This window comes from Parus major, chromosome Z (genome assembly GCF_001522545.3).
Source record: "Parus major isolate Abel chromosome Z, Parus_major1.1, whole genome shotgun sequence".
Taxonomy (NCBI): Eukaryota; Metazoa; Chordata; class Aves; order Passeriformes; family Paridae; genus Parus; species Parus major.
Window position 1 is genome coordinate 15,441,623 of NC_031799.1, and position 16,126 is coordinate 15,457,748.

General features: G+C 36.4%; 1 long non-coding RNA gene across 1 annotated transcript in view; it reads right to left on the reverse strand.

Moving 5' to 3' along the window:
- Window positions 1-5,037, reverse strand: part of LOC117243733 — a 30,101-nt gene extending 25,064 nt beyond the window's left edge. Inside the window, exon 1 of the long non-coding RNA XR_004495582.1 lies at window positions 4,853-5,037. This is a non-coding gene — a long non-coding RNA (uncharacterized LOC117243733). The remainder of the gene's footprint in view (window positions 1-4,852) is intronic.
- Between the last annotated feature and the right edge of the window lie 11,089 nt (window positions 5,038-16,126).

The window sequence follows — 16,126 nt, forward strand, 5'->3', positions numbered from 1 at the left end:
ATGAAGCAAAATCCCACATGCATCCCCTCTGCCCTTTTTTCAAGAAAAAATCAGGATGGGTTATTAGCTCTGTAAAGCCCTTAGTTCATTCTCTCAGGTCTTAACCCTAGGGATTAAAAATGTAATGAACCTAGCAAGATTGTTCATACTGCACAACCCCAAACACTAGAGCTGTAGTGCAGCAGTTATAATTTTTTCCAGGAGCCTTCTTACCTGAAGCCCTGCTCAAACTTATCTGAAGATCTGCTCAAACTTCTGCTGCTGCATGACATAGGGTCCCTTCTCTGTGGTACAGGAACAAGCTATGCCACACATTCACTCTTAGAAACTCTGTTTTTATGATTCTTTGCATTTTTGCTTCTCATAACACCGTACTATTCAAAGCAACTGTGTTTTCCTTACATTTAGAATGCAAATTTTAATATAAATGAAGTTGCTGCTTGCACTTCCCTACCATTTTCACTGTATCCACTGAAAAATCTGTGATCTGGAAACCACAGCTAAACACAGCTATCAGGTGTCAGGAAATGTAATTGGACTGACACCTGCACACAAAAGGGACTGGAAGGTAGGGATGAGATGGGAGCAGCCATCTGGACAGGGAGAGCCATTTCAATCTTTGTAGGAAAACCTGTGACACTAAGTCATAGTAACAATTCTTCAATTCATAAAGTCTGGTGATTTCTCCTTCCTAAAACACATGTTTATAATTATCACAAAAAAGTATTTCACTTCTATAGAATCTGCAGAACTATACCAGGAAACAGCTCTGAGAATTCACAGCATGACAGGTTCCTGTAACACATTTCTACTGCTCTCTGAGCACCTCCAAATGCAGAGCAACCTCTTGTTTCTTTTGTAGGAATATGGTGATTATGAAAAAGAAATAAAGAGACTATCACAGGAAAACATAAATCTAAAACTATGTTCATTAACCTTCAATATAAACATTTTTTTCTAACTCAAATGTGGCCTTTTATTGTCCAAGTAATTTTTTTCCAAAATGTTTCTGAAGTTAAACACTTATATTTGTAAAATGTTTTATTTTCTCCAAAAATCTGCTTAGAGGTATGCAGTCTCTGTAATGTAAATGGACAGATTTAAAACCTCTCTTTTCCCTTACAATACAAATAAAATTTGGATTACCTGTCTTCAAAAAATTCATTTTTTATATGTGTGTGGGTGTGGGTGTGCATCTGGTACATATTCCAATAGCAATTTAATTTTAATAGTAATTTAAGGTCCTTCTTTGAATTTATACTGCAACCATTGATTGTGAGTTACTGTCATTACGTATCTTGAAAAAAACACCTTAAAACGAAAGTATTTTCTCTGTGTACATATGTATGGAAATGTATAGATTCACACACATATTCAGTCACAGAGATGAAATCTGTATTTCCACAACCTCCTTAACAGAACCCTGAAGGAAGCAAAGGTATTTAAAAATATTTAGTGGTGATTAATACAGTTTGTAAGTTGATAAATTAGTGTATTTTAGCATGAAAAGCTGCCTACCAATATAAAAGGAGACACAAGATAAAAGCATCTACTCTTTCCAATGTCAAGACTAGCAGTTCTGTATTGCAATATACCCAAACTGAACCAGACCACTTCACTGCAAACACCTTCAAAATGATCCCGTTTAACAAGTGTGTACAATGAGTCATTGACCTGATCATCTTAGAAAACCATATGTGCTAATGGAGGAAAAAAGACTGGGATTTAACTAGGGAAGTGAGAGAGATGGCCAAGAAAGCACAGCTGCATGCAATATGTAATAAGGAGCCTTGGTCTCTTCTAGAAACCACAGAATCAGTGTGGTTTCTTTCTGCCTTCAGCCCAGAGTTCTGGGAGAGCTGCCAAAAGCAAAAAGAACTGCAGGATTCTAGTGAGGCTGACTGGAAAGGAGGAAGATATTTTATTAAAATAAAATGTTTGGGTTTTTTTCCTCTGAGAGGGGAAGCTGCAGAACACATAACCTGCTGGTAGGGTCATCAAACGATGAAGGAAATTTCTTAGGCCTACAGCATCTCTCCTCCCAGATGGAAACTGGGGAAAAGATCCCATTTCCTCCCAAGTAAACAAGAACTGATGATTTTCTGTGCCTGTCTTGGAACAAGGATTTGGAAAAAAAAAAATTTGGAGAGGAAAAGCTTTGGATAAGGGTCTGTAACAAAGATAGTTGGTTAGTGGAAGGAGTACTTTCGGAAAATGAACAGGAACGAGCTGGATTTGGGTTTAACAGCTACATCAGAATTGACCGCGAGGACTTGGATGCAGTGTGTGATCTCTTTATTGCCGAGTGAGGGGTGCACTGCTCAGAATATACCACCCATGCTGGAGGTAGCAAAGTTCTGCATGAAAAAAAAAGAGTTACGAGCGATGGATTGGATGATTAAAAGCTCAGGGAGGCTGTGGCTTCAAAAACAAACAGCACAAAATCTGCATAACTAAATTAATCACCAGAAGACAGGTTATTATTTCAAGTGGAGGAAAGCAAGCCATGGTTTCATTCAGTAGCAGGAAGGGCAGGGTGCTTAAATCAAATTGAGCAAGATGAAGACCAATCGGGCTACTGCAGCTTCTACTTCACTCATCTTCCCAAATAGAGAACTATGGGAACAAACCACACTTCCACCCTCAGCAGTGATATTTGTGCACTCCTGGAATGAGATTTGGCAAAAAGTATGACACTAAAGCAACAGTGGAAAATAAAAGCTGTTTAGCAGTAGTGCTGTTATGTCTATTAAAGATGTTATTAGATTCTAGAAGATGATTTAGAGAACAGGGTAAATGTTAATTTACTTTATATCTTTTTGTATATGGGAGGGTCTCCTCTTTTCATATTTTTTATCTCATTCCTTACTCCTAAGCCAGTGGCTGAATCACAGCTCTATAAGAAATTGTGCAGTACTGTAAGATTGAATCTGCAAATTCTATTCCAGAAGCACTTAGTACATGCATAAATCAAATTTTTCTCTTAAAAATAGCCTTCTATGCTTCACCTGCAGGAGTTATATTTAAACAAATTCTTCAGAGAGGAATTTGAAGAAGAATTCATCTGCTAATAAACACAAGAAGTATTTTTATATAAACAGTAATGAAAAGTATGTTCTATTGGCTAACACTGTATAAACCATAGGTACTCTTCAAAGAAAAAAAAAAATTCAAATAATAATTTTTAAATAAACATACCTAAAATAAGTGCCAGAATTCAGGTTTTTAAAGTGTAAATACTGCAGGTGTGTAGTAGGCAAATGTAAAGAAATAACTCTGATTTAAAATAATAGAAAAGGAAAGCAGTAGCTGCACAATTATAGCTGATAATCAAAAGTGCCCAAAAGAAGTTTTTTCATTCATAGTTTCTAGGAGCTGTACCACAATGCAAGCACTACTTTGAGCAGGAGTGCAGAAGTTTGTCCCAGAGGGACAGAAGGGGGAAGATGAAACTGCAGATGACCTTGAAGGTGGAGGCTTTTGTCCACCCTGTATTGCCACAATCCTTTCTCAATAGGAAACTCTTCTAAAAGCAGAGTTCTTTTTTGCTATGTGCTTGTCAGAGGAAATTCTGAACATATGTTTTTAGTAGTAAGACTGGCTAAATTAATAATTCTAAAGTATTTTTTCCTTTAAGAGATTAAAACCTTTTGTAGTCTCAACAATTCAATGCTCCACTAATTTCTGCCACTAATCTAAATTATTTATTTCAAACTGTATAACAAGGGGCAGTGCTCTTATCTTTACTTAATTAAGTTCAATTTCTAATGTTAAATCCCTGTTTAAGATTTGAAAAGACCATGGCTAGCCATGTGCTCTGTAAATAAGATGAGTCTGTTGTGAAAAGTTCATATGCAAATGAGTATTTTTGATGACTGCAACAACCATGAGTAATCAAGCCTGTAAATCTGTCACTGTGACATTCAAGAAATGCTCAGCTCCACAATTAGCACAAGGGCAAATATGAAAGCAGAAAACTTGTAGAATAGCATTGTGAAGAAAACAATCAGATATTTCCAAACACTAATTAGAGAACCCTTGTTTAGTTTAGAGGAGTTAAGCCCTGTATCTTAAAATAACCATCAATTCACTGAAGATACAAAAATTCTGAGATAAATCATTTATCTGTTGAGAATCACTGTCAAAACTGATAGTGCTGGACAATTATCTCTTCAGAAAAAGCAATCATTTCAGTTGCACCGATTGGACAGATAGTGAAAATTATTTTGTATCTGAAAATTTTTGCAAATGAAAGGAATGAATTTGATATGATGACATTCCTAAAACATTTTATTTGTGATATATGCACACCTGGGCTGGGAGAGTTTTGCCGTGCAGTCCACTCCTGTGCTTGAGATAACTGCTATCTACTTCTGCCAATCTTGGACCCATTTGACTTTTATTAGAATTTGTTATTAGAGTTAGTTATTTATGCAATATAGATAGAGCTGAGTAGGGGTAACAGGAAAGGCCAGCTCAGGCCTTGTACATGTCACATAGTTGCATCTATACACTTATATAAAGTCATTTTCAGCAGCTGGAAGAACCACACAGTTCATCCAGCCACTGAAAATTATTGTTTCTCTGTTAAAGGAAGTAGATAAAGAAGATTTTTGCAGATTGAAAATCTGTTGCTCTCCAACAGGCTGCTATGTTTTACTACACATCTTCAGCAAAAAAGGTTATCATTTTGTTTATCATGATAGCAGTAAAAATCACAGCTGTATTAGCCACTGAACTAGGGAGTTAAAGCTGAAGTTTTATGACACCAAAAGAATTACCCATAGTAAGGTAAATCACCAAGAAAGGCAGGATTACTGACATCTAATAAAATTCTTTAATGTCTACCTACCTCTGGTCACCATGTACTTTGAAGATATTCTTCAGTCTTCTTTTACTCCCGAGCACCTTTTAGTTTCTTCCCAAGTTCACATCGGATGTTTTGCTGCCCATCCAGAGGCAGCACAAGTATCAAGCAGAGGTAATACAAACACCTACAAAATAACAAATGAGTGAAAGTATTTATTAAAAAATGAATTCTCCTATTTGTTGCACACGGCCTGCACATATACAGGAAGAAACAACTACAGATTAATACTGAAATCTACATGATGAAGTCTCATACCTCAAATAATTTTACTGATTGCAGTTGTGGCCAAAGGTCACAGTAGCAAACCAGTTTTTGCTACTGCTATCTCATGTAATCAGTTTTACCAAAAACTTGGATGATAGAGTACTCATACTGTTCTTTGCTCCAAATTATTGGATCTCATCGTAATTCTGTAAGCAATATGTTTGAAGCAGCTATTAGTCATTTTGCATTTACAGTTTCGTTGAGGCAGGGGAGAAGTGACCATCAAGGATTCACAAGCATTCCAACTTTTGATTTATATGAGAAGAGTAATGGATATATCTGATCTTTCAATTAAAACTACAACCTGATTTGAATACCACAGTTCACTTACATTGTTGTCTAAAATTTCAGGATTGGTATTCACATTGAGAAGAGTACACAGAAAAACTTGCCATTGAAATATAGTGAGAAATACTTCTGCAGTGACCCAGTTCTGACTGTCTCTGAAGATTCAGTACATTCGTGGATATGTAGATAAAAAGAAATAGGTCAGAGTCAGAGGAGGTTTGTTCCCAGAAAAGAATCCTGCATGGACAAGGGAGCATGAATTTCTTCAGAACAAGCAGGCATATGAGATTTTCACCATACTGACCATCTGAACTAATCAAAAGATAATTTTTTGTCTATTTCTAAAAAGCAGTGGCATTATAGGCTGATCTCTTATGAACATATTATAACAAATTATCTCAGACCTGACAGTTCAAGAATGAGGTCTTCCTGCCTCTGCACATCTGTCTGAGAAAGGTACTTCATTCTCACCAAATGTTATCTTAGCCTGTCCTGAGACTCTGAGTGTACTTAAGTGATATCAGTGTTTACAGTGTACTTGAATCCCTAAGACAGCTGCAAAAGAGTGATATGACAGATCAAAGCTCTGTGGAAGTTTTCAGGTAATCCTAATCACAGCCTATTATAAGAAACACAATCCTGTCTGACACATGGAGCAAATGACCTGTAAATGAAGCTGCCTCACAAACTATATAGACACTTCTCTGTTTTCCACACAACTTTTGCTTCAGAAAATTTAGGTCAAATAGCATTTCAATTTTTTTTTTCCTAGCAGATTAAATTGGGTCATGTTCCTAGAGAAGTGGGTCATTTTTCCTTGTAAATAAACAGTTTCATGCCTGCATATCCTTAGTTCAAAGGCTCTATTGTTTGTACTCAAAATTGCACAATTCTTTTGCTTAGCCAAGAGGCAGTGATTTTTTTTATATTTTTTTTCCAAAGGGCAGTCTTTACCCTAACCCAGTAAGACACATGATTTTTCTCGGTACATGACAGTGAAGAGTCTCTTTTCTGCCTTCCCATCAAAACACTGACTGGGGACAAAATTCTTAGCCAGTATTGATTGATTTGCTCCAGTGAATTCAACAGAGCTGTTCTGGTTTATATCATGTGGGAATCCATGCTAAAAAAGATCAGTGTCCAGTGCAAAAATATAGAAAAGCTATTGCCAATTTTCTAACACACCTCAAAAGATTATTTTCACATCTGTTCAGGTGAAAATAAAGACCTTTATGAAGAGAAAATGGTGCAATTCCCTAGCTTGAACCTGTAAAGTTCAAGCCAGATGATCTAGAAACTTAGTGAATTTATACAGGATGGTTCAGTTAAATGTTATAGCAAGGAAAAGAAAGTCAACAATAATATAATCTTCTCTCCCTTCTTTTTTTTTTATTTTTATTTTGCCTTATCAAGGTTGTTTTCATTCATGTCATCAAGAGTTAAAACATGGAGAAGTCCCATACTGTTTCAATGAGTTTTCAAAGGATTGCATACTGATCTAATTTCTATAAATAGACATACATTTCAAGTTCACATACGTGAATATGAGGTAATGTCATTTTTAATGCCAGCCACTCCCCAGCCCTTTGTGTTCTGTTTCACAAGTTTTTCCTAATGTTTAATGTCTACAGTAATTGTCTCACTGTTGCTAATCTTTCATTGCATGTCTTACAGAAACTCAAGGATTTAATCACTTTTCCTTGTTAAATTCACAATTCTTGTTATCAAATTCACTCTGCATACATATGCCTAGTAAACCCTAGACTACCTACTATCTTTATAAGTTTAATTCCCCTTCACCATTATGTCTTCTCTATCAAAAAAGGAATGGTTATATTGCTGTGTCAAATTCCAGCAAGCATATGCAAAATAAGAATTTTAAAACAGCACAAGTTATTGAACAACTAAGTTGTTTGGGTTTTTTTATTATTGGAGTGATATTTACTAAATTTTCTGGGAAATCTAGTCGCTCTTTATTGATATTTATTACTTTTTTTATGTTCTATACTACTCTATGTGCTTCAGAAAAGACTATTTATAGTGTATCAGCTACAGACATAAAAGTTATTCTTACTCTTTAGCCACAGTTCCAGAATATGATATAATGTATAGTATATGATATATTGTATTATTTCTGTATATTTAACACAGTCTGGATTTCTATGGTTCTTGGAATCAAACCTTTCAATACAGACATACCAACACTTGTTTTGAAAAATCCTTCCAATATGACCTAGAATTTCCCAGCTTCAGAAGTACTCCAGAAATAACCAACCATATTTTCAAAAGATTTTAAAGGTACACACAGATTTGACAGCATTTCTTGACATGCTAAGATTTTGCCATATTAATCTTGATATCTGTGGTTATATGATTAATGAAGAAACTTCTATTGACAGCAACAGTTTCCAAATTAATTAGAAAAAAGCTTGCAGTAGCAGCACTGCGTTTTTTCATCAATTTTGCTCATAAGACATTTGTTCAGTTATATAATGAATACAAGAAATAACACCAGTGAATGATGCTTTATTCATATCAGTGAGTGAGCTTCTGAAATGCCTCTGGAAAAAAAAGACAAAAGCAACAACGTAAAATAATTGTAAAAGAAGATTGTAGAATAGCAAAATACCAAGTCTAACATTAAAAGAGTAAATTAATCCTTTTCAGATCAGTTTTCTGAGACTTATAATTTTAGTGTTTTTACTTAATTTACTTATATATGAAAAGGCCAAAACATAAATGGTTTGTATGGATTAGATTGAAGAGGAATTGTTGTTCAAGAGAAGCACAACATAGCTTGTAGAAATCCATATCATGCCTCAGATGATCACCCACAAATAGAGACTAGGGCAGCAGTGTTCTCAGATGAGGTCCTTGAAAAGTGTTTTTCATGACACACATTTTTTTATTTTGAAAAATGATTCCAGGGTATAAAAAAAGTTTTTCACTTTTTTTGTAACAAGATTGGACTTTCTCATATCATGACGAGGTTGTGATGTGTATATCACATGTGTGAGAAATAAAGCAGCCAAAAAACAGAGATCTCATTCCAAAAGGATACAAACCAGTAATTTTATCTGAAAAATGTCAGCCAGCACCCATATGAGAAAAATAAAGAAACAAAATTCTGCACATTTAACAGATAGAAGGAAGCTGAGCAGCACTGATGGATAACAATTGGATTGTTCTCCAACTTTGGGGTTCTTTGCATATATTAACTTAAATAACAACTAGTAAATTGAAGAGAAATTGGTATGAACATACCAGCCCTTCAAGTGGATGCAGTGAAACACAGTACAAATGAACTAGATGAAGGAGATATAAAAGCAGAATCAAAATGAGAAAAAAAAATTGTAAAAATTTTCCGCTGTGTTTGGTTTTGGGTTTTTTTTTTTTTGTTTTTGTTTTGGGGGGGTTGCTGGGGAGGGGGCTGTTTATTTGTTTGTTTGTTTGTGGGGGTGGTGATTTTCCATGAAGAGAATTGTTAATTCTGACACTCTTCAGAAAGCAAGTAGTTAGAAATGGAAATAAAAGCACAGTCAAAGACAAAAATGGTAAAAAATTATTACTTTGTTCTCCCTTGTGCTTTCAAAACTGGAACTATCAATACCATAATCAAAGTAATTTCAGAATATGAAAAAATAAAAAGGAAGTAAAAGTAGAATTGTATTTTAAAAAAACTCAAAAACTTTTAAAAAATCAGGAGAAGGTGCTGGAAAAGCAGATTGTGATGAAGCGATGGCCATGGAACAAAAATTTTCAAAAGGTTACTGCTGTAAGAGGCAAGAATACTGCTGGAAATATAAGAAAATATAGGGCTGGTGTCGGAGAGACTGGTAACTATGTAACTAATTTTCCAATTATGAAAACTCAGTGTCAATATGGTAATATTTGTGACGTTTATGTGCCTACCAGCACAATACTGCCCAGCATTAACCATGACCACTATTAACCAAAATCAAGTTATTAAAATAATACTAGATCTTTATTTAACAGTCTGTCATGAAATTTATTTTAATAGTACTTTTAGTCAACAGTCTTATCATGCTTTTACCAACAGTGTGATCAATATAAGCATTATATCTAGCCTACAATTTCACCCACCACTTCAAAAGCTTCATAAATCATCAACTTTTATAACTTCTTGATTACCTCCTAACGTTCATACAAAACAAGGATAAAAACAAAAATCACCCTCTGATGAAAGCATGCTGAGCACTTGAAAAACTTTTATTAAATGATATCCAGTTAGCAACACCCTGTTGGGCCATCGCTGTGTAGTGATGATTATGGAGTGCTCTTTCGCATAAACTGAATAAATCTCATAAATTGTTGATGGAGGTGCTTTAAAATATCATCTATTGACCAACTTTACCCCAGAAACAGAACAGAATTGATTTACTTTGCCTCTCTTCTAAGAAATTTTATCCATAGCCTGGGGCTTGGGGATTGTACAGCAAACAGATCAATCCCATGTACTTTCAAGGGCTGGAGAAAGCTGTTCATGTCTGGGTTTCCTGAAAGGTCTGCATCTTGCTACCCAATTTAGTGAGGCTTGCTCACAGTATGACAAGAAAGGTGGATGAGGGCAGCCCATCTTTAACATCAAAGAGATTTCACATAGGCACAATTAAAGATAAAATTGTCAGGCCAATTTTTACAGTGAGGTTAGGTCTACAGGAGGCATGTAATTGAATTTCAGTTCCACTGGAGCCCCCATAGTCCCTTCCTTGTTCTCCCTTGGCTGTTCTAGGGACTGTGAAAAAGCCATGTTGCACATGGCCTATATGATCTCAGTCCATCAGACAGGGTCCTTGAGCAGTACAGCTGCATGCAGATAGGAACCTGATGACAGAAAAATAATTGGGGAGGGATCAGAAATGCCTTATGTTGCTGCTCCACCTCAACAAGGTTTGCATTATAGATCTCTTCCACAACACTTCCTAAAGCTGTAGAAGATATGGGAAATATTTTTGGTTCTCTACAGCCTTCAGTGAATTAAAAACACTTCATGATTTTAATCCACTTGCCTTTAGACCTGTGGAGGAAATTATTTTTTGCCACTATTTAGTCACCACTGGTGATGAAAAACTGAAATACTCCAGAGTTCTTCACACTATTAGTTCCCTCTCCTTCATATTTCTGTGATGCTGCTTTGCTAACATACTCTTCTCCATACTGCAAAAAAAGAAAAAAGTGACCAAACACTACTCAAAGTTCATTATGGTAAGATAACTAGACAAAACCAGGTAAATCAAACTACAGTAAAGAATCATATATCTCATCAACATTGTCCTTACAATAGCATGATATCTTATTTTTGGGTGACATGTCAGGAATACAGAATACCCTTTTTGGCTGTATATCTAGCAAGGACCGTTGGTTTCTTTAGGATTGCCAATGCATTTGAAATTTAAGAATTAGTATATGAGGTAAAGATGGAAGTCATTTAATAACTTACTGAACTGTCTCATAAGCTCTGAGGCAGGCATGGAATTGTTTTGCTTATAACAAAATCCACCAAAGACCAGTCGAAAGTCCCCTGTGTGAGGCAGCTACAAACACTTTATTAAATCCGCCCAGAAATGAGGTGGACATTGAAGCTTCTCATGGTTGTCAACTGCCCCAGACCTGGCATTGCCTGTCAACTTCCACCTCCAGTCTCACCAATTGATTCTCCTTTGGATCCAATCTCATCACAGAATGTGGAAACCGACTTGGAATTCAGCCTTCCAGGCCTGGGGATACACAGGAACAAGATTTTCATGATTACCTCCATTTTTACTGTATGTATAAAACACTGATTTCAGTAGAAGTCATTAGAGAGGTAACACAGCCGGGTAATATAAATAAAGTCACATCTCCAATATTATAATTTCTGATTCACTGTTTCTACATGTATCTCCGAAGTGTTCTCATTTAAGCAAAATATTCATATATGTCTTCCTACCAGGCAGTTTAACAGCCAGGAACTTAAAATCCCAATTAAAAAGTACCAGTAAAAAAAGGAAAACCAGGTCTGCTTCTCTGGAATCATTCCCAAGATGTAACCACACTGAGTTCTGAATTTTCTGTACTCCTTGAGCTGCATCTGCTTCTCACCTGGGAATTAATCCCTCTCCTCCATAAATATGCACCAGATGGCTGAGGAGGGCCTTGGGAAGGCCTGAAAGGGCACTCTACGGAAGAGCTGTAGTGTCAGACTCAGGAGGCACTGAAGTAGTCTTTTGTGAAACCTACTGTCAGCCATTTATCATAGTACTACACATCCAGGGGAAAAACAGGCAATGAGAGAAGGAGGGCAGAAAAAACACTGTTCCAAGGTCACTTCTGCCAAACAGGCATCATGCTATTTGCCGTGAAAATGCTGGATTTCCTTTCCTCCTCTCTTAGTGAGGTTTCTTTTTTTAATTGCTTAAATGTGGGTCTAAGTCTAAGGTACATTTCTTCAGCAATTCTTGTATATCTAAGACAAGTTTCTTTTATCCTTGTAGAAGCCAAAATATCAGGTTTCTGGTAGGATCACAGTGAGGGAAGACAAGGTTTCAGATTTAGCTGGAGGCCCAGGCGTGTGGGGAGAGCATGAATATATCTGCTGCAGTTTTGTTACTGCTTGCCACAAGTCAGCTCAGTCTTTGTTTTCATTATTGTGTACACAGAAGGACCATTAGCACTAAAGTTCTCAGTGTGTCCACAATACAGGAACAAGAAGGTTGAAGTTTTCATCTTGCTAAAATGCAGACCAAAGCTGGCTAATTATTTGTAGCTAGGTACAGATGTCAAACTCTGAAAAGATGGTCTTTACCAAGGCAAAGTGTAATGGCTAAATTGCTTTTCATTCACATCATCTATACAAAGAAAAAAACCCAAACAAACAAACAAAGTGTCTTCTTTCCTACTACTAGTAAACTAGTTTAAGCCCAGCATAAATTCTAAGATTTTCTGATGGAAATGAACAAAACAGAAAGAAAATTCAGCATGTTACTTAAAGAAAAACCATAAAAATAAACAAACAAACCACCAAACCCTACAGTCTGATTTAAAATTTCAGCGACTTCTGAAAAAAAAAACCCTACTTTTTCTTTTAATTATTTCAATAGGAGTCAAGTTCTTTGGAAAATATAGTACAATAGTGTTTGTTTATAGCACACATCTAATTAATAAAGCCAGAAATTATGTTGTCTGATTACATTTGTTTTAATACCTGCACACATCATGTAATGGTTACATAATAGTCTCTCTTCTTTGTACCAGATGCATCAAGCATAATGACATTTTTTCAAGGCTGTTCACAGATTTTTGAATACATAAAAAACTCCTCTAACAGGAAACAAGTGTGTATCACCTACACACTCCTTTATAAAATACTTAGCTCTTTAACCAAAGGAGAAGGGGAGCACTGGTGTGACAATGAAAATTTGAAAAAATAATTTGAAATAACAATGGATGACTCTGTGTTTCAAATGCAAGAGGGGTATGTATCATACTATGTGCAGATAAAGTTCTGAATTCTTTGAGAACAGGCCAAGAACATTCATATCAGCATTCCTCAATGCTCAAAAAATTTTTAATTGGTCCATTTTCTTACAGTGCCTCCACAGGCCACATGACAAATGGGAGGACATCTCTGCATGCTCAAACCTTTCAGAAATAAGCATAAAGGCAGAACAAGTCTTCGTCCAGTTGCCCATATAATAACATTTAGCTGGGATTTTCTTGTCCTTAATGTTTTCTTAAGGCCTCATAATAATAATAAGGTCTCATTCCCCAAATTACTCAGTCAGTCATCTCATCACGTAAGTTCTGTTTCCAACTTGCAGATGGTGACCTGTAAATGCAGCAAGAAGTGTTTTGATCTGTTGTTCCACTTATCATTACAGCCTTGTGAGAATACTAAAGGGAGCCCATTATCTGAAAAGGTGGCAAATCGGTGCAGAACTGAAAAAGAACGACTCTGAAATTTGTATCAGAGAAATGTGATTCTTAGTCACAAGAAATTCTTCTAATGTACATGTGACCTTTGCCTCCTGAATTAATATAGGAAATAAGGCAGACTAACATTCTCTAAACATCCCATAAATTCCCTCTAGTTTAGGAAAGAACTTGTTCAGGAAGGAGCAAAACATATTCTCTAAGTCTCTGCCTGGCACAGCACAAGAGTAAAGAAAAACCAAAGACGAAAACGAGAGCTTTAAGGGTCAATACTCCCATCTTGTGGCTGCCCAAGAAAATGCATATATCTAAGTAAAAACGGAAAAATAGCTTAATGTAGAGAGTTTATAAATATTAATTTACTTGAAAAGACATTTTCTTTTATGTTGTAATCAAATTTATATCTTAGAAATACCAGTGTTATGTTCAGAGAAGGAACGATGTGGAAATTTTTTCATTCAGACACAGTACATTAATAACTGTAGCAAATTCCTAATTGCAGGAAGTTGAAAGGATGAAATCCACTTTTTTGGTACTCTGAATTCAAAATACCCTGAATGAAGACAGGAACGTGATGGAAGTCCACAGGCTAGTGGGCAGTAGGTAGTGCTAGAACTTAAAGAGACTGATGGAGGAGTGACAAGCACTTAATTCCCAGCATCTGGATGCAATAGGTAATAACTCTCTTCTCTGTAACTCTATGAACCTCAGAAGAAGGGGAAAGTCTCACTTCTCCTGGGCCTTCCAAAAGATTTTCCCTCTTGATTTATGAGTTACCTACATAAAGCTGAAACGAAGAGCAGGTGGCTGATCTGCCTCATTAGAGGTCCTTTACAGTTCTTGTGTTAGGTACCTGCTTCCTTACACAAATCACTGCTGAATAAACTTGTTTCCTCTATCATTTTCCTGCATCTATACAAATTCTAAGATAGTATGCATCCTGATCCCTGATTAGAACCTCAAAATAGACTTATTTATGATGTGTGCTAACGCCACCACCAACATGAGAGTACTCCTGTGCTGTTTGGAAGGCACTGACACTGAGACATTTGCTTTAATATTTGGCCATAAGCAATTCCTGGAAAACACTAAACATGCAGTTTCAGAAAATAAGGTCCTCAGTGGAAACTCATCAGGAAACATGGTTGTAGAAAAGGATGACAGTTACAGAGATTATGAGTCAGATATTGTTACCTTAATAAGATATTATTAATAAGATATTATTACCTTTAATAAGAATCAAATATGCAAAGAAAAAGCTATCCCAAGAAGCCTGAACACCTTTTAAATATTCTGATTCACAAAAAACAACTAAAAAATAGACTGAGAAAATTTAAGGAATGTAAAGGCTCAAACTCGTAAAAGCTATGGTTTTTTCATACTTTTTTGATCCATGTAACTGAAATGAGACCAAGGCCCAGCCTACTAAACTAAGAATGGGATTTCTAGGAAGTACTTGACCCATGCACGTAGCAAGGTGCTATGTCTTTCCAAAGAAGAAAGGAAAATACATAGTGAACCCTCCTGAAGGTCAACAGTGTTTCACAGCAGGTGAAATTGGCCTTGAGAGCAAGCTGGCTGATTAACAGATGTAACATTTAGAAGCAGAAGATGCACAAAGTACATTTCAAAGACAGAAACGACCAGTCAGAAGATCTCTGTTCACTACTAACAAGCCCGCTGGTAAAATGTCTCAACAGACATTCTTACCTGTGGTTCCTAACATGGGAATTGCTGTTCCTCAGTCTCATAAACCAGGCCCCCAAAGCACAGTTAAATTATGAGGGAGCACAAAGAAGTCAGAAGTCAGAGAAGGCTCTGAAGTCAGAGCCTGTCAGCCTCAGATGAATAAATGCTGTAATTATGGTGTACAGACTGTAAAAATGGAGACAAGACACAAGAAGAGCAGCAGCAATAACATCTTCAACCCTATACTACCCAGTAAATACACAAGTCAAAACACCTGGAGGTGATTAACAGCTTCGGTTAGTGCTTCAATTTGGTTTTTTTGCTTTAGTTAGAGGAGGAAAAATAAAGAGGATTCTTCCTTTGAGGAAGTTATTCAGTGCTTATTAAAAATTTTGCCTCATAACAAACTGTGAATGAGGGATGCTCACCATAGTAAAAAGTGAGTGAGGAATGTACCTTTGCAGTATGAAAATGAAACATATTTCAGGCAGTATTAACAACAGTATGACCAAAAAACTGATGCAAATTTTGACACTGCATTACTAGAAACTTGTAATGCTACATATGGAATACTGGATTTGGTTTTAAACAGCTAACCTTTAATGGTTTCAGATTGCAAGGGAGTTGTTTTTTATTAGATATTAGAAAAAAAAAAAAAAGCCTTTACTGTGAGGGTGATGATGTAGTGGAACAGAGAAGCTGTGCATGCTCCATCCCTGGAAGGGTTTAAGGCCAGGTGGGATGGGGCTCTGAGCAACCAAGTCTATGTCCCACACTAGGGTGGAACTAGATTCTATTTAAGGCCCCTTCCAACCCAAACAATTCTATGACTCTATCATTTTTAAAAAGTGATAGTGATAAGTCTGTGAGAATCTAGAAGAGGACGAGCCACTAAGGTGATCAAGGACTGGAGAACCCGCTGTTAAGAGGATCTGGGGGGACTCTGTGCATGCATGCCTGAAGAAGAGGGGACCTGATTGCAGATTCCCCTGCTGGAAGGTGAATTCTAGCCTTCTCATCCGAGAGATGCATAAGGGGAAAAGATAAAGCTCAGAAGGTGCAACAGAGGAAATTGTAATCAAA